This window comes from Neoarius graeffei, chromosome 25, assembly GCF_027579695.1.
Source record: "Neoarius graeffei isolate fNeoGra1 chromosome 25, fNeoGra1.pri, whole genome shotgun sequence".
Classification (NCBI taxonomy): domain Eukaryota; kingdom Metazoa; phylum Chordata; class Actinopteri; order Siluriformes; family Ariidae; genus Neoarius; species Neoarius graeffei.
The window spans coordinates 16,023,306-16,040,952 of record NC_083593.1 but is presented as its reverse complement, the minus strand read 5'-3'; positions in this window follow the sequence as shown (position 1 = coordinate 16,040,952).

The following is a 17,647-nucleotide window of genomic DNA, read 5'->3' as shown; positions in this document are numbered from 1 at the left end:
CCAGGGAGTCCGGGAGAGAGGGTAGGCCCCGTCACAACCCTCCCTCGGCTGGACGGGGCGGTCCTTTTCCCAAGAGTTCGGGACATGATGCTCGGAAGTGACCAGGCTTGCCACAGTAGATGCAGCACTTGTCCCTCCTTCTGCGCTCCCTCTCAGATGCGGAGAGGCGAGTACGACCCACTTGCATGGGTTCTGGACAGTCACTGAAGGAGGTAGACGGTTTCCAGGTAGAGGTAGGGAGGCTGGGGGGGCTCAAGGCTTGGTGGCGTTCTCTCATCCTGTTGTCCAGACGAATAGCATGTGAGATGAGGGTTTCGAGGTCACTTGGGCATCCAATAGAGGCCAGACCGTCCTTGATGGGGTCAGACAGACCATGGTGGAAGGCTGACACCAGGGCAGTCTCGTTCCATCCACTTACTGCTGCGAGTGTTCGGAACGAGATGGCGTAATCTGCGACGCTTCCTCCTTGCCGGATGGACATGAGCTTTCGGGCTGCGTCGGTACTGATGTCTGCCTGATCGAAGACCCGAAGCATCTCTTCAGAAAACAGCTGGAAATCAAAGCACTCAGGTCCCTGTCTTTGCCAGATAGCAGTAGCCCAGGCTCGCGCCTTACCAGCTAATAAGGTGATCACAAAGGCAATCTTGCGGCGATCCGTAGTGTAGGTGGTAGGCTGAAGCTCAAAGGTGAGTTGACACTGGGTAAGGAACTCTCGGCACTCACTGTGCTTGCCGTCATACCTCTGTGGTGCAGGAAGGCTGGGTTCGCGAGGTGAAGAAGGCAGCATTGCAGGAGGCACTGGAGCAGGAGTGGGAGCTGGATCAGGAGCAGGAACTGGATCAGGAGCAGGAGATGCAGGCAGAGATGTCAGCTGTGCCAGGGTTTTCCCAATTTGCTGAAGCAGTTCCTCGTGGCGAGCGAGGGCCTCACGTTGGCTGGTGAGCGTACGTCCATGAGCGTCCATGGTCGCTCCGAAGCGTGTCAAAGCTGCCATAATTCCCTGAAGGTTGGCCGGGTAGACAGTTGAAGCAGCCTCTGCTGAGTCGGTCATGACGGAGTCTTTCTGTTAGGGTTTTGCTGGGATTCGAACCTGGTTCGTTGGTGTGATAATCCAGCAAACCCCCACTAGGCCACCAGGGGGATGACTCAAATGCAGAGGCGTGAGGCGGAAGTAGAAAAAGAATCAAAAGGTTTATTTAAACTATATACACTATATACAGGGCAAAACAAAAGACAAAAAAAACCAAAGAGTATAATCCAAAAGAAAAGCAAAGTGCAAAAATTCAAAAGCTAAGAAGATCAAAAAACACAGTACAAAGGAAACTGGAGATAAACATAACAGCACAAAGACTCCGTGACAAGAGGACTGAACTCAGGGGTATAAATAGACAAACTAATTAAGGACACAGGTGAAGATAATTAGGCAATTAACACAAACACAAAACACAGGAACAGTGGCGGCCTCTAGAGGCCAAAATAAACACGACATGAAAAGGAAATAACAGCGGCCTCTAGAGGCCAAAACAGTCCTAGTCCTAACACATTTTGGTCATTGTTGACAGATTCTCCAAGGCCTGCCGCTTCATACCTCTGTGCAAACTCCCCTCTGCTCTTGAAACAGCGAAACTTATATTTAATCATGTCTTCCGAGTCTTTGGTCTTCCACAGGACATCGTCTCAGACCGAGGGCCCCAGTTCTCCTCCCGAGTGTGGCACGGGTTCTGCAAGGTCATCGGAGCCACTGCCAGCCTCTCCTCTGGGTTTCACCCACAGTCCAATGGTCAGACGGAGAGGCTCAACCAGGACCTGGAAACCACCCTGCGTGGCCTGGCTATGGATAACCCGACATCGTGGAGCACCTGGCTGCCATGGGCAGAGTACGCCCACAACACCCTGCAGTCATCGGCCACCAAGCTGTCGCCATTCCAGTGCCAATTCGGGTTCCAGCCACCTCTGTTCCCGGACCAGGAGGAGGACGCGGGGGTGCCCTCGGTCAACCAATATGTGAGACGGTGTCGCAAGACCTGGAGCAAGGTCAGGAAGACCCTCATACAGACCTCCAGAACCAACCAGACTCAGGCCAACCGCCACAGAAGACCTGCACACACTTTCCGCCCTGGGCAGCAGGTTTGGCTGTCCACTAAGGACCTTCCGCTGCGGGTGGAGAACCGCAAGCTTGCTCCTCGCTACATTGGCCCCTTCAAGGTGGTGCGCAGGGTGAACCCTGTCTCCTACCGGCTCCAGTTGCCCCGGACTCTGAGGATCAACCCCACTTTCCATGTTTCCCTGTTGCGGCCTGTACTGACGTCTACGTATGCCCCTGCCCCTAGGAACCCCCCACCCCCCCGCATCTTCCAGGGGCAGACTGTGTTCACTGTGCATCGCCTGCTTGACTCCCGCCGGGTCCGCGGCGGGTTGCAATATCTGGTGGACTGGGAGGGCTATGGTCCTGAGGAGCGCTGCTGGGTTCCTGCTCGGGATGTCCTGGATAAAGAACTGTGTTGGGACTTCCATTCGGCCCATCCGGATCGCCCTGGGAACGTCAGGAGACGCTCCTAGAGGGGGGGGTCCTGTTAGGACTTGGACTGTTTTGGCCTCTAGAGGCCGCTGTTATTTCCTTTTCGTGTCATATTTATTTTGGCCTCTAGAGGCCGCCACTGTTCCTGTGTTTTGTGTTTTTTTTTTGTTAATTGCCTGTTAGTCCTAATTATCTTCACCTGTGTCCTTAATTAGTTTGTGTATTTATACCCCTGAGTTCAGTCCTCTTGTCACGGAGTCTTTGTGCTGTTATGTTTATCTCCAGTTTCCTTTGTACTGTGTTTTGTGGATCTTCTGAGCTTTTGCATTTTTGCCTTCTTCTTTTTGAATTATACTCTTTGTTTTTATTTTTTTGTATTGCCCTGGATTGTATATAGTGTACATAGTATAAATAAACCTTTTGTTACTTTTTCTACTTCCGCCTCACGCCTCTGCATTTGAGTCATTCCCCTGGTGGCCTAGTGGGGGTTTGCTGGATCATCACACCAACGAACCAGGTTCGAATCCCAGCAAAACCCTAACAGCAGTGTTAGTATTGTAAAGCAGTGTGACAGAGTGCTGTTCTAAAGCAGTGTTAGTGTTGTAAAGCAGTGTGACAGAGTGCTCTTATAAAGCTTTCTTACAGTGTGTTGTAAAGCAGTGCGACAGAGTGTTGTTGTAAAGCAGTGTTACAGAGTGCTGTTGTAAAGCAGTGTGACAGAGTGTTGTTGTAAAACAGTGTTACAGTGTGTTGTTGTAAAGCAGTGTTACAGAGTGTTGTTGTAAACAGTGTTACAGTGTGTTGTAAAGTGGTGTGACAGAGTGTTCTTATAAAGCAGTGTTACAGAGTGTTGTTGTAAAGCAGTGTGACAGAGTGTTGTTGTAAAGCAGTGTTACAGTGTGTTGTTGTAAAGCAGTGTTACAGAGTGTTGTTGTAAAGCAGTGTTACAGAGTGCTGTTGTAAAGCAGTGTTAGTGTTGTAAAGCAGTGTGACAGAGTGCTCTTATAAAGCTTTCTTACAGTGTGTTGTAAAACAGTGTGACAGAGTGCTCTTATAAAGCAGTGTTACAGAGTGCTGTTATAAACAGTGTTACAGTGTGTTGTTGTAAAGTGGTGTTACAGAGTGTTGTTGTAAAGCAGTGTTTCAGTATATTGTCGTAAAGCAATGTTACAGTGCTGTTATGAAGCAGTTTTACAGAGTGCTATTATGAAGCTGTGTTACAGAGTGTTCTTGTAAAGCAGTGTTACAGAGTGTTCTTGTAAAGCAGTGTTACAGTGTGTTGTTGTAAATAGTAGGACAGAGTGCTCTTTTAAAGCAGTGTTTCAGTATATTGTCATAAAGCAATGATACAGAGTGATTTTATGAAGCAGTTTTACAGAGTGCTGTTATGAAGCAGTGTTACAGAGTGCTCTTGTAAAGCAGTGTTACAGAGTGCTCTTATAAAGCAGTGTTACAGTATATTGTCGTAAAGCGATGTTACATAGTGCTGTTATGAAGCAGTGCGACAGAGTGTTGTTATGAAGCAGTGCTACAGAGTGCTGTTATGAAGCAGTGCTACAGAGTGTTGTTATGAAGCAGTGCTACAGAGTGCTGTTATGAAGCAGTGCGACAGAGTGCTGTTATGAAGCAGTGCTACAGAGTGCTGTTATGAAGCAGTGCTACAGAGTGCTGTTATGAAGCAGTGCGACAGAGTGCTGTTATGAAGCAGTGTTACAGAGAAATGTAGTTATAAAGCAGTGTTAGAGTGTTGTTATAAAGCAGTGTTACAGAGTGCTGTTATAAAGCAGTGTTACAGTGTATTGTTGTAAAGCAGTGTTACAGAGTGCTGTTGTAAAGCAGTGTGACAGTGTGCTCTTATAAAGCAGTGTCGCAGAGTGCTGTTATGAAGCAGTGTTACAGAGTGCTGTTATGAAGCAGTGCGACAGAGTGCTGTTATGAAGCAGTGTTACAGAGTGCTGTTATGAAGCAGTGTTACAGAGTGCTGTTATGAAGCAGTCCTACAGAGTGCTGTTATGAAGCAGTGTTACAGAGCGCTGTTGTTATAAAGCAGTGTTAGAGTGCTGTTGTTATGAAGCAGTGTTACAGAGAGCTGTTATGAAGCTGTGCGACAGAGTGCTGTTATGAAGCAGGGTTACAGAGCGCTGTTGTTATAAAGCAGTGTTAGAGTGCTGTTGTTATGAAGCAGTGTTACAGAGAGCTGTTATGAAGCTGTGCGACAGAGTGCTGTTATGAAGCAGTGTTACAGAGAAATGTAGTTATAAAGCAGTGTTAGAGTGTTGTTATAAAGCAGTGTTCCAGAGTGCTCTTATAAAGCAGTGTTACAGAGTGCTGTTATAAAGCAGTGTTACAGTGTATTGTTGTAAAGCAGTGTTACAGAGTGCTGTTGTAAAGCAGTGTGACAGAGTGCTGTTATGAAGCAGTGTTACAGAGTGCTGTTATGAAGCAGTGCTACAGAGTGCTGTTATGAAGCAGTGTTACAGAGTGCTGTTATGAAGCAGTGCTACAGAGTGCTGTTATGAAGCAGTGCGACAGAGTGCTGTTATGAAGCAGTGTTACAGAGTGCTGTTATGAAGCAGTGCTACAGAATGCTGTTATGAAGCAGTGTTACAGAGTGCTGTTATGAAGCAGTGCTACAGAGTGCTGTTATGAAGCAGTGTTACAGAGTGCTGTTATGAAGCAGTGCTACAGAGTGCTGTTATGAACCAGTGTTACAGAGTGCTGTTATGAAGCAGTGTTACAGAGTGCTGTTATGAAGCAGTGCTACAGAGTGCTGTTATGAAGCAGTGTTATAGAGTGCTGTTATGAAGCAGTGCTATAGAGTGCTATTATAAAGCAGTGTTACAGAGTGTTGTTGTAAAGCAGTGTTACAGAGTGTTGTCATAAAGCAGTGTTAGTATTGTAAAGCAGTGTGACAGAGTGCTGTTCTAAAGCAGTGTTAGTGTTGTAAAGCAGTGTTAGTGTTGTAAAGCAGTGTGACAGAGTGCTCTTATAAAGCTTTCTTACAGTGTGTTGTAAAGCAGTGTGACAGAGTGCTCTTATAAAGCAGTGTTACAGAGTGCTGTTATAAACAGTGTTACAGTGTGTTGTAAAGTGGTGTGACAGAGTGTTCTTATAAAGCAGTGTTACAGAGTGTTGTTGTAAAGCAGTGTGACAGAGTGTTGTTGTAAAGCAGTGTTACAGAGTGTTGTTGTAAAGCAGTGTGACAGAGTGTTGTTGTAAAGCAGTGTGACAGTGTTGTTGTAAAGCAGTGTGACAGAGTGTTGTTGTAAAGCAGTGTGACAGAGTGTTGTTGTAAAGCAGTGTTACAGAGTGTTGTTGTAAAGCAGTGTTAGTGTTGTAAAGCAGTGTGACAGAGTGCTCTTATAAAGCTTTCTTACAGTGTGTTGTAAAGCAGTGTGACAGAGTGCTCTTATAAAGCAGTGTTACAGAGTGCTGTTATAAACAGTGTTACAGTGTGTTGTAAAGTGGTGTGACAGAGTGTTCTTATAAAGTAGTGTTACAGAGTGTTGTTGTAAAGCAGTGTTACAGAGTGTTGTTGTAAAGCAGTGTTACAGAGTGTTGTTGTAAAGCAGTGTGACAGAGTGTTGTTGTAAAGCAGTGTGACAGAGTGTTGTTGTAAAGCAGTGTTACAGAGTGTTGTTGTAAAGCAGTGTGACAGTGTTGTTATAAAGCAGTGTGACAGAGTGTTGTTGTAAAGCAGTGTTACAGAGTGCTGTTGTAAAGCAGTGTTACAGAGTGCTGTTGCAAAGCAGTGTTAGTGTTGTAAAGCAGTGTGACAGAGTGCTCTTATAAAGCAGTGTTACAGAGTGCTGTTATAAACAGTGTTACAGTGTGTTGTAAAGTGGTGTGACAGAGTGTTCTTATAAAGCAGTGTTACAGAGTGTTGTTGTAAAGCAGTGTGACAGAGTGTTGTTGTAAAGCAGTGTTACAGAGTGTTGTTGTAAAGCAGTGTGACAGAGTGTTGTTGTAAAGCAGTGTGACAGTGTTGTTGTAAAGCAGTGTGACAGAGTGTTGTTGTAAAGCAGTGTGACAGAGTGTTGTTGTAAAGCAGTGTTACAGAGTGTTGTTGTAAAGCAGTGTTAGTGTTGTAAAGCAGTGTGACAGAGTGCTCTTATAAAGCTTTCTTACAGTGTGTTGTAAAGCAGTGTGACAGAGTGCTCTTATAAAGCAGTGTTACAGAGTGCTGTTATAAACAGTGTTACAGTGTGTTGTAAAGTGGTGTGACAGAGTGTTCTTATAAAGCAGTGTTACAGAGTGTTGTTGTAAAGCAGTGTTACAGAGTGTTGTTGTAAAGCAGTGTTACAGAGTGTTGTTGTAAAGCAGTGTGACAGAGTGTTGTTGTAAAGCAGTGTGACAGAGTGTTGTTGTAAAGCAGTGTTACAGAGTGTTGTTGTAAAGCAGTGTGACAGTGTTGTTATAAAGCAGTGTGACAGAGTGTTGTTGTAAAGCAGTGTTACAGAGTGCTGTTGTAAAGCAGTGTTACAGAGTGCTGTTGCAAAGCAGTGTTAGTGTTGTAAAGCAGTGTGACAGAGTGCTCTTATAAAGCAGTGTTACAGAGTGCTGTTATAAACAATGTTACAGTGTGTTGGTGTGTTGTTGTAAAGCAGTGTGACAGAGTGTTGTTGTAAAGCAGTGTTACAGTGTGTTGTTGTAAAGCAGTGTTATAGAGTGCTGTTGTAAAGCAGTGTCAGTGTTGTAAAGCAGTGTGACAGAGTGCTCTTATAAAGCTTTCTTACAGTGTGTTGTAAAGCAGTGTGACAGAGTGCTCTTATAAAGCAGTGTTACAGAGTGCTGTTATAAACAGTGTTACAGTGTGTTGTAAAGTGGTGTGACAGAGTGTTCTTATAAAGCAGTGTTACAGAGTGTTGTTGTAAAGCAGTGTGACAGAATGTTGTTGTAAAGCAGTGTTACAGAGTGTTGTTGTAAAGCAGTGTTACAGAGTGTTGTTGTAAAGCAGTGTGACAGTGTTGTTGTAAAGCAGTGTGACAGAGTGTTGTTGTAAAGCAGTGTGACAGAGTGTTGTTGTAAAGCAGTGTTACAGAGTGTTGTTGTAAAGCAGTGTTAATGTTGTAAAGCAGTGTGACAGAGTGCTCTTATAAAGCTTTCTTACAGTGTTGTAAAGCAGTGTGACAGAGTGCTCTTATAAAGCAGTGTTACAGAGTGCTGTTATAAACAGTGTTACAGTGTGTTGTAAAGTGGTGTGACAGAGTGTTCTTATAAAGCAGTGTTACAGAGTGTTGTTGTAAAGCAGTGTTACAGAGTGTTGTTGTAAAGCAGTGTTACAGAGTGTTGTTGTAAAGCAGTGTGACAGAGTGTTGTTGTAAAGCAGTGTGACAGTGTTGTTGTAAAGCAGTGTTACAGAGTGTTGTTGTAAAGCAGTGTGACAGTGTTGTTATAAAGCAGTGTGACAGAGTGTTGTTGTAAAGCAGTGTGACAGAGTGTTGTTGTAAAGCAGTGTGACAGAGTGTTGTTGTAAAGCAGTGTGACAGAGTGTTGTTGTAAAGCAGTGTTACAGAGTGCTGTTGTAAAGCAGTGTTACAGAGTGCTGTTGTAAAGCAGTGTTAGTGTTGTAAAGCAGTGTGACAGAGTGCTCTTATAAAGCAGTGTTACAGAGTGCTGTTATAAACAATGTTACAGTGTGTTGGTGTGTTGTTGTAAAGCAGTGTGACAGAGTGCTGTTGTAAAGCAGTGTTACAGTGTGTTGTTGTAAAGCAGTGTGACAGAGTGTTGTTGTAAAGCAGTGTTACAGTGTGTTGTTGTAAAGCAGTGTTATAGAGTGCTGTTGTAAAGCAGTGTCAGTGTTGTAAAGCAGTGTGACAGAGTGCTCTTATCAAGCTTTCTTACAGTGTGTTGTAAAGCAGTGTGACAGAGTGCTCTTATAAAGCAGTGTTACAGAGTGCTGTTATAAACAGTGTTACAGTGTGTTGTAAAGTGGTGTGACAGAGTGTTCTTATAAAGCAGTGTTACAGAGTGTTGTTGTAAAGCAGTGTGACAGAATGTTGTTGTAAAGCAGTGTTACAGAGTGTTGTTGTAAAGCAGTGTTACAGAGTGTTGTTGTAAAGCAGTGTGACAGTGTTGTTGTAAAGCAGTGTGACAGAGTGTTGTTGTAAAGCAGTGTGACAGAGTGTTGTTGTAAAGCAGTGTTACAGAGTGTTGTTGTAAAGCAGTGTTAATGTTGTAAAGCAGTGTGACAGAGTGCTCTTATAAAGCTTTCTTACAGTGTTGTAAAGCAGTGTGACAGAGTGCTCTTATAAAGCAGTGTTACAGAGTGCTGTTATAAACAGTGTTACAGTGTGTTGTAAAGTGGTGTGACAGAGTGTTCTTATAAAGCAGTGTTACAGAGTGTTGTTGTAAAGCAGTGTTACAGAGTGTTGTTGTAAAGCAGTGTTACAGAGTGTTGTTGTAAAGCAGTGTGACAGAGTGTTGTTGTAAAGCAGTGTGACAGTGTTGTTGTAAAGCAGTGTTACAGAGTGTTGTTGTAAAGCAGTGTGACAGTGTTGATATAAAGCAGTGTGACAGAGTGTTGTTGTAAAGCAGTGTGACAGAGTGTTGTTGTAAAGCAGTGTGACAGAGTGTTGTTGTAAAGCAGTGTGACAGAGTGTTGTTGTAAAGCAGTGTTACAGAGTGCTGTTGTAAAGCAGTGTTACAGAGTGCTGTTGTAAAGCAGTGTTAGTGTTGTAAAGCAGTGTGACAGAGTGCTCTTATAAAGCAGTGTTACAGAGTGCTGTTATAAACAATGTTACAGTGTGTTGGTGTGTTGTTGTAAAGCAGTGTGACAGAGTGCTGTTGTAAAGCAGTGTTACAGTGTGTTGTTGTAAAGCAGTGTTATAGAGTGCTGTTGTAAAGCAGTGTCAGTGTTGTAAAGCAGTGTGACAGAGTGCTCTTATAAAGCTTTCTTACAGTGTGTTGTAAAGCAGTGTGACAGAGTTCTCTTATAAGCAGTGTTACAGGGTGCTGTTATAAACAGTGTTACAGTGTGTTGTTGTAAAGCAGTGTGACAGAGTGCTGTTTTAAAGCAGTGTTACAGAGTGTTGTTGTAAAACAGTGTTACAGAGTGTTGTTGTAAAGCAGTGTTACAGAGTGCTGTTGTAAAGCAGTGTTAGTGTTCTAAAGCAGTGTGACAGAGTGCTCTTATAAAGCTTTCTTACAGTGTGTTGTAAAGCAGTGTGACAGAGTGCTCTTATAAAGCAGTGTTACAGAGTGCTGTTATAAACAGTGTTACAGTGTGTTGTAAAGTGGTGTGACAGTGTTCTTATAAAGCAGTGTTACAGAGTGTTGTTGTAAAGCAGTGTGACAGAGTGTTGTTGTAAAGCAGTGTTACAGAGTGTTGTTGTAAAGCAGTGTGACAGTGTTGTTATAAAGCAGTGTGACAGAGTGTTGTTGTAAAGCAGTGTTACAGAGTGCTGTTGTAAAGCAGTGTTACAGAGTGCTGTTGCAAAGCAGTGTTAGTGTTGTAAAGCAGTGTGACAGAGTGCTCTTATAAAGCAGTGTTACAGAGTGCTGTTATAAACAGTGTTACAGTGTGTTGTAAAGTGGTGTTACAGAGTGTTCTTATAAAGCAGTGTTACAGAGTGTTGTTGTAAAGCAGTGTGACAGAGTGTTGTTGTAAAGCAGTGTTACAGTGTGTTGTTGTAAAGCAGTGTTATAGAGTGCTGTTGTAAAGCAGTGTCAGTGTTGTAAAGCAGTGTGACAGAGTGCTCTTATAAAGCTTTCTTACAGTGTGTTGTAAAGCAGTGTGACAGAGTGCTCTTATAAAGCAGTGTTACAGAGTGCTGTTATAAACAGTGTTACAGTGTGTTGTAAAGTGGTGTGACAGAGTGTTCTTATAAAGCAGTGTTACAGAGTGTTGTTGTAAAGCAGTGTTACAGAGTGTTGTTGTAAAGCAGTGTTACAGAGTGTTGTTGTAAAGCAGTGTGACAGTGTTGTTGTAAAGCAGTGTGACAGAGTGTTGTTGTAAAGCAGTGTGACAGAGTGTTGTTGTAAAGCAGTGTTACAGAGTGTTGTTGTAAAGCAGTGTTAATGTTGTAAAGCAGTGTGACAGAGTGCTCTTATAAAGCTTTCTTACAGTGTTGTAAAGCAGTGTGACAGAGTGCTCTTATAAAGCAGTGTTACAGAGTGCTGTTATAAACAGTGTTACAGTGTGTTGTAAAGTGGTGTGACAGAGTGTTCTTATAAAGCAGTGTTACAGAGTGTTGTTGTAAAGCAGTGTTACAGAGTGTTGTTGTAAAGCAGTGTTACAGAGTGTTGTTGTAAAGCAGTGTGACAGAGTGTTGTTGTAAAGCAGTGTGACAGTGTTGTTGTAAAGCAGTGTTACAGAGTGTTGTTGTAAAGCAGTGTGACAGTGTTGTTATAAAGCAGTGTGACAGAGTGTTGTTGTAAAGCAGTGTGACAGAGTGTTGTTGTAAAGCAGTGTGACAGAGTGTTGTTGTAAAGCAGTGTGACAGAGTGTTGTTGTAAAGCAGTGTTACAGAGTGCTGTTGTAAAGCAGTGTTACAGAGTGCTGTTGTAAAGCAGTGTTAGTGTTGTAAAGCAGTGTGACAGAGTGCTCTTATAAAGCAGTGTTACAGAGTGCTGTTATAAACAATGTTACAGTGTGTTGGTGTGTTGTTGTAAAGCAGTGTGACAGAGTGCTGTTGTAAAGCAGTGTTACAGTGTGTTGTTGTAAAGCAGTGTTATAGAGTGCTGTTGTAAAGCAGTGTCAGTGTTGTAAAGCAGTGTGACAGAGTGCTCTTATAAAGCTTTCTTACAGTGTGTTGTAAAGCAGTGTGACAGAGTTCTCTTATAAGCAGTGTTACAGGGTGCTGTTATAAACAGTGTTACAGTGTGTTGTTGTAAAGCAGTGTGACAGAGTGCTGTTTTAAAGCAGTGTTACAGAGTGTTGTTGTAAAGCAGTGTTACAGAGTGTTGTTGTAAAGCAGTGTTACAGAGTGCTGTTGTAAAGCAGTGTTAGTGTTCTAAAGCAGTGTGACAGAGTGCTCTTATAAAGCTTTCTTACAGTGTGTTGTAAAGCAGTGTGACAGAGTGCTCTTATAAAGCAGTGTTACAGAGTGCTGTTATAAACAGTGTTACAGTGTGTTGTAAAGTGGTGTGACAGAGTGTTCTTATAAAGCAGTGTTACAGAGTGTTGTTGTAAAGCAGTGTGACAGAGTGTTGTTGTAAAGCAGTGTTACAGAGTGCTGTTATGAAGCAGTGTTACAGAGTGCTGTTATGAAGCAGTGCTACAGAGTGCTGTTATGAAGCAGTGTTACAGTGCTGTTATGAAGCAGTGCTACAGAGTGCTGTTATGAAGCAGTGTTACAGAGTGCTGTTATGAAGCAGTGTTACAGAGTGCTGTTATGAAGCAGTGCTACAGAGTGCTGTTATGAAGCAGTGTTACAGAGTGCTGTTATGAAGCAGTGCTACAGAGTGCTGTTATGAAGCAGTGTTACAGAGTGCTGTTATGAAGCAGTGTTACAGAGTGCTGTTATGAAGCAGTGCTACAGAGTGCTGTTATGAAGCAGTGTTACAGAGTGCTGTTATGAAGCAGTGCTACAGAGTGCTGTTATGAAGCAGTGTTACAGAGTGCTGTTATGAAGCAGTGCTACAGAGTGCTGTTATGAAGCAGTGTTACAGAGTGCTGTTATGAAGCAGTGCTACAGAGTGCTGTTATGAAGCAGTGTTACAGAGTGCTGTTATGAAGCAGTGTTACAGAGTGCTGTTATGAAGCAGTGTTACAGAGTGCTGTTATGAAGCAGTGCTACAGAGTGCTGTTATGAAGCAGTGTTACAGAGTGCTGTTATGAAGCAGTGTTACAGAGTGCTGTTGTTATGAAGCAGTGTTAGAGTGCTGTTATGTAACAGAGTGTTGTAAAGCAGTGTAACAGAGTGCTCTTATGAAGCAGTGTTACAGTGTGTTGTTGTAAAGCAGTGTGACAGAGTGCTCTTATAAAGCAGTGTGACAGAGTGCTGTTATGAAGCAGTGTTACAGTGTGTTGTTGTAAAGTAGTGTGACAGAGTGTTCTTATAAAGCAGTGTTTCAGTATATTGTCGTAAAGCAATGTTACAGAGTGCTGTTATGAAGCTGTTTTACAGAGTGCTATTATGAAGCTGTGTTACAGAGTGTTCTTGTAAAGCAGTGTTACAGTGTGTTGTTGTAAAGTAGTATGACCGAGTGCTCTTTTAAAGCAGTGTTTCAGTATATTGTCATAAAGCAATGTTACAGAGTGCTTTTATGAAGCAGTTTTCCAGAGTGCTGTTATGAAGCTGTTACAGAGTGCTCTTATAAAGCAGTTTTACAGTATATTGTCGTAAAGCAATGTTACAGAGTGCTGTTATGAAGCAGTTTTACAGTATATTGTCGTAAAGCAATGTTACAGTGCTGTTATGAAGCAGTGTTACAGAGTGCTCTTATAAAGCAGTGTTTCAGTATATTGTCATAAAGCAATGCTACAGAGTGCTGTTATGAAGCATTGTAACAGAGTGCTCTCATAAAGCAGTGTAACAGAGTGCTCTTCTAAAGCAGTGTTACAGTATATTGTTGTAAAGCAATGTTACAGAGTGCTGTCATGAAGCAGTTTTACAGTGCTGTTATGAACCAGTGCTACAGAGCACAGTTATGAAGCAGTGTTACAGCATGTTATAAAGCAGTGTTACAGAGTGCTGTTATGAAGCAATGTTACAGTGTTGTTATGAAGCAGTCTTACATAGTGCTGTTATGAAGCAGTGTTCCAGAGTGCTGTTATGAAGCATTGTTAGAGTGCTGTTATGAAACAGTGTTAGTGTGCTGTTATGAAGCAGTGTTCCAGAGTGCTGTTATGAAGCACTGTTCCAGAGTGCTGTTATGAAGCACTGTTCCAGAGTGCTGTTATGAAGCACTGTTCCAGAGTGCTGTTGTTATGAAGCAGTGTTCCAGAGTGTTGTTCTTATAAAGCAGTGTTACAGAGAGCTGTTATGAAGCAGTTTGACAGAGTGCTCTTATAAAGCAGTGTTACAGAGTGCTCTTATGAAGCAGTCTTACGAGTGCTGTTGTTATAAAGCAGTGTTACAGAGTGTTGTTGTTATAAAGCAGTGCTGAAGAATGCTGTTCTAGATATCACTAGAGTTGTTTAGAGATATCACTGTATTTATTTTACTATACAACTAGCTTAACTAATGGTACATATTGGAGGAAGTACGCAAGTATCAGAAGTATTAGTTAGTTGCTGTGCACCGCTAGCAGCTATTCCCTGAGAATAGCTTCGCAAAAGTATTTTGGTTTTTGTTTTTTCATCTTGTATTGAAAATTGATTCAATGAACACTGTCGATCAACACTCATTCCTGAGTTTCATACACCATGTGATTTATTTTATTTTTTATTTTTTGTAAATAGAGTAACACCAGACCCCTTGGCAGATAACTTACTGAGTCCCCAGGTGCTGGATTGCACCCCAACGCATGCAATCTGTCATTTTGGCAGGCCTCCTTTTGTGGAAAGGTTTCATATATCGTCCTAAAATTTGCATGACCTGCATTTACATCTGAATATGGTTGGCTCTTGTATTTTATGATTCATTAATACTCCCTTCTTGTGGGTCTTAACTTGGATTTCCAGTTAGATGTTTAACTCCTGGTTTCTTAAAGGAATATGGCAAAACTACTGCAGTGAGGTTTCTCACTCAAATGAATCCCCGAACAGCGTACGTCTTAGAAAATTTCGGGTGACTTGAAACAAAAATTACTGGGTGACATGTTTTAGTGGATACATTTGATTGTACACATTTCATAATCAAATGTTTATAGACCCCTTTAGTGTTTGTTGACAAAAAGAGATGCACGCAGATCCTGGCTGCAAAAAGACCTGAGTAGCCGCAACCTGATGCTACTTGATTATATTCTGACTGAAGAATCCATCATGAATTTTATTTAGGAATCAGATTAACATTCGCTAAAATGATCTCTACTTATTATTATGAATTACCACTGAAAGTTAGGGAATGGTCTTCCGCTAAACTTTCAAATGGTGTAACTCTAGAAGTTCTTTATGGCTTGGCACCTTGTTAGCGGCTAAATGATCCTCAGCAATGGTCTATCCTGGAATGGTTCGACATATGCATATGTCTCATAGAAACTCTGAGCATTTATACTTGAGAGAAACTGGAAGCAAGCACATCGTTTGTTCGCAGGCACATTCGAGACATTTTACAATTACAGTTATGATTCATACATGAACAAAGATAGTGAGCTAAATGTGTCCATTATTGGCAACTCCTTTGCAAGAACATGAACTATCTATCTTCAGTTATTTATGAAGTTTCTTGAAGTAGATTTAAGGTGTACTGTGTAGGTTTGTTAAATTTAATAATAATAATAATAATAATAATAATAATAATTTAGGTGTGTTAGCTAACTAGTAAGGTAAGCTTATTAAATTCTTAGTGAGTAAACCAATTGGACTGGATTCTTAGCTGAGATAAACTGGGCACTGCAAAGCCAGGAGCTCAAAACGAGTCATGTTTTGTGCTGGCAGCGGCGTAACCAGAAACAGTCAGATCAAGAAATATACAAATTAAAATCATGATTGTTTTCCTGATCTGTTTAATTCATTTGGTTAGTGTGGCATGCTCATGCATTTCAGGTGGATGTCAGACAGCACAAGAAGCATGAATGTGTTATTTTAATCATTTAAGGCACAATATCAAGTCAAAGTCCCTCTCGTGCCAGGATCTGGTCTTCCCAGGCAGTCTCCTGTCCCCGTATTACCCAACTCCTTGAGGAGTATGGGTGCAGAGCCGATCTCCATTTCTATAGCCCTTGGCCTCTCGCCTATTATATAGCTAGGGTTACAGTGGGGGTGCTAGTCCTCTGGTAACCACAAGAGTTTGACTTCCCCACTCGCATCTATATTGCAGCGTGCCTTGCCAGATGGCAGTAGGTACCATTTTTATGATGGTCTTTGGTATAACCCAACCGCAAGTAGAACTCACGATCTCCCAGTCAAGAGGCAGACACGCTAACCACTAGGCCAACTCGTGGTCAAGGCACAATATACTATCAAATAATCTTTCTATATCAATAAAGTTGCCATACAATACCTTCGTCAGTTCCACTGAAAATGATTAAAATAACATTAATAGTTGTTAAAACAAAGTGTGGTGAAGCAGCTTTTAGCTACTATGCAGTACAGCTATGGAACCAACTGCCAGAGGACATTAAAAATGCTCCTGCTGTTGGCAGCTTCAAATCTAGGTTAAAGACCAAGCTGTTTTCAGATGCTTTCTGTTAAATAATTAATATTTTACATTTTTTATAATCTTTTTCTCTGCATGTTTTAAATTTATTTTAACTTTATTCTATTTTATTCTGCTAGTTTTTTTTTTCTCTTTCTCTTTCTCCTTTTTCTTTTTGGCATTTTAATATTTTATTTCTACTATTGTTTAATTCTTATTATTTTCTTTTAATTCTTTTAATTAATTATTTTAGAATAAAGATAAAATTATTTTATGTAATTTTATTTCTCTATTGTTTACTGTTTTTGTTTTTACTTCTGTAAAGCACATTGAACTGCCATTGTGTATGAAATGTGCTATATAAATAAACTTGCCTTGCCTTGCCTTGCCTAATAACAAGGGGAAATTAAAATCTTGTATGGTTTTATATACATCTAATCTCATCTCATTATCTCTAGCCACTTTATCCTGTTCTACAGGGTCGCAGGCAAGCTGGAGCCTATCCCAGCTGACCACGGGCGAAAGGCGGGGTACACCCTGGACAAGTCGCCAGGTCATCATAGGGCTGACACATAGACACAGACAACCATTCACACTCACACCTACGGTCAATTTAGAGTCACCAGTTAACCTAACCTGCATGTCTTTGGACTGTGGGGGAAACCAGAGCAAACCCTCGCGGACAACATGCAAACTCCATATAGAAAGGTCCTCGCCGGCCACGGGGCTCAAACCCGGACCTTCTTGCTATGAGGCGACAGCACTAACCACTACACCACCGTGCCACTTTTATACACATATTGATCGATTTTTCTTTTGGAGTAAATTCCAGCAAGCAACATGAGTGAATCTCACCTCGATATGTCTGTACTAAAAGTGTAACTATCCCCCGAACCCCCGGCCATTATGACTGGTGCCACTACACTGATATTTTGGTCTAGTTACAACCCTATATATATATATATAAAAGAGAGAGAGACTTTGACAAAAGGGCTGATGTGAAATTTTGAGTTTGACACCACACTATAAAAAATATTTGTTGTTTTAACTTAAAAAAGTTAGTGCAAGGGCTGACTTAAAATTTTGAGTTCACTGGAATTCACATAGTAAGTTAAATTGTTGTGAACTTACTATATTAATTTCAGTGAACTCAAAATTTTAAGGCAGCCCTTAAGGCAACCCTTGCACTAACTTTTTTAAGTTAAAACAACAAATCATTTTTTACAGTGCAGTGATCTAACGTTAACTAGTATCTAGTAGTTTGTTCAGTTGTTTAAGTTTTCCTAATCCAAGATGATGAAGTAATAATTCTGTTCATTTTTGCATGTAAAATAATATGATAGGTGTGGCAGAGGGGCCCCTGAGTTCATTTTCTCTTAGAACTCCCAAATGTTCAAAAATGACCCTGCTGAAAACCCAACAGCATAATGCAACATTTTAGAAAACAAATTCTGATTTGCTCTTAAAAATCACTAAATGAGCTGTTCATAGTATTGTTAGAAAGATAAGTTGCAGAGATGTCGGCGAAATGGCAGAACCAGATTAGAGAAATGTTAATGACAACTTTGCACAGCTTTGTTTTAAAGCTCTGCTTTGTATTTTTATGTGTTCATGGTTTGCATTTGAAGGAAATAGGGCAGACCTGAGCAGCTCTGTTTCAGCTCAGAAACCTGAAATAAAGAAACTAGTGTTGTAGTCAAGTCACTAAACCTCAAGTCCGACTCCAGTCTTGAGTCCCCAGTGTTCAAGTCTGAGTCAAGTCCAAGTCATTAGAAAAATTTCGAGTCAAGTCCAAGTTGAGTCCACTACTGATCCGAGTCGAGTCTGAGAACAAGATTCCAACCACACCATTTGACGGTGGCTGTTTTAGTGCCATTAACATTAGTTTGTTCCTGAACATGATGTATGAACAGGTGAATGTGCATTCTCTTTGTCAGGGAGTGCG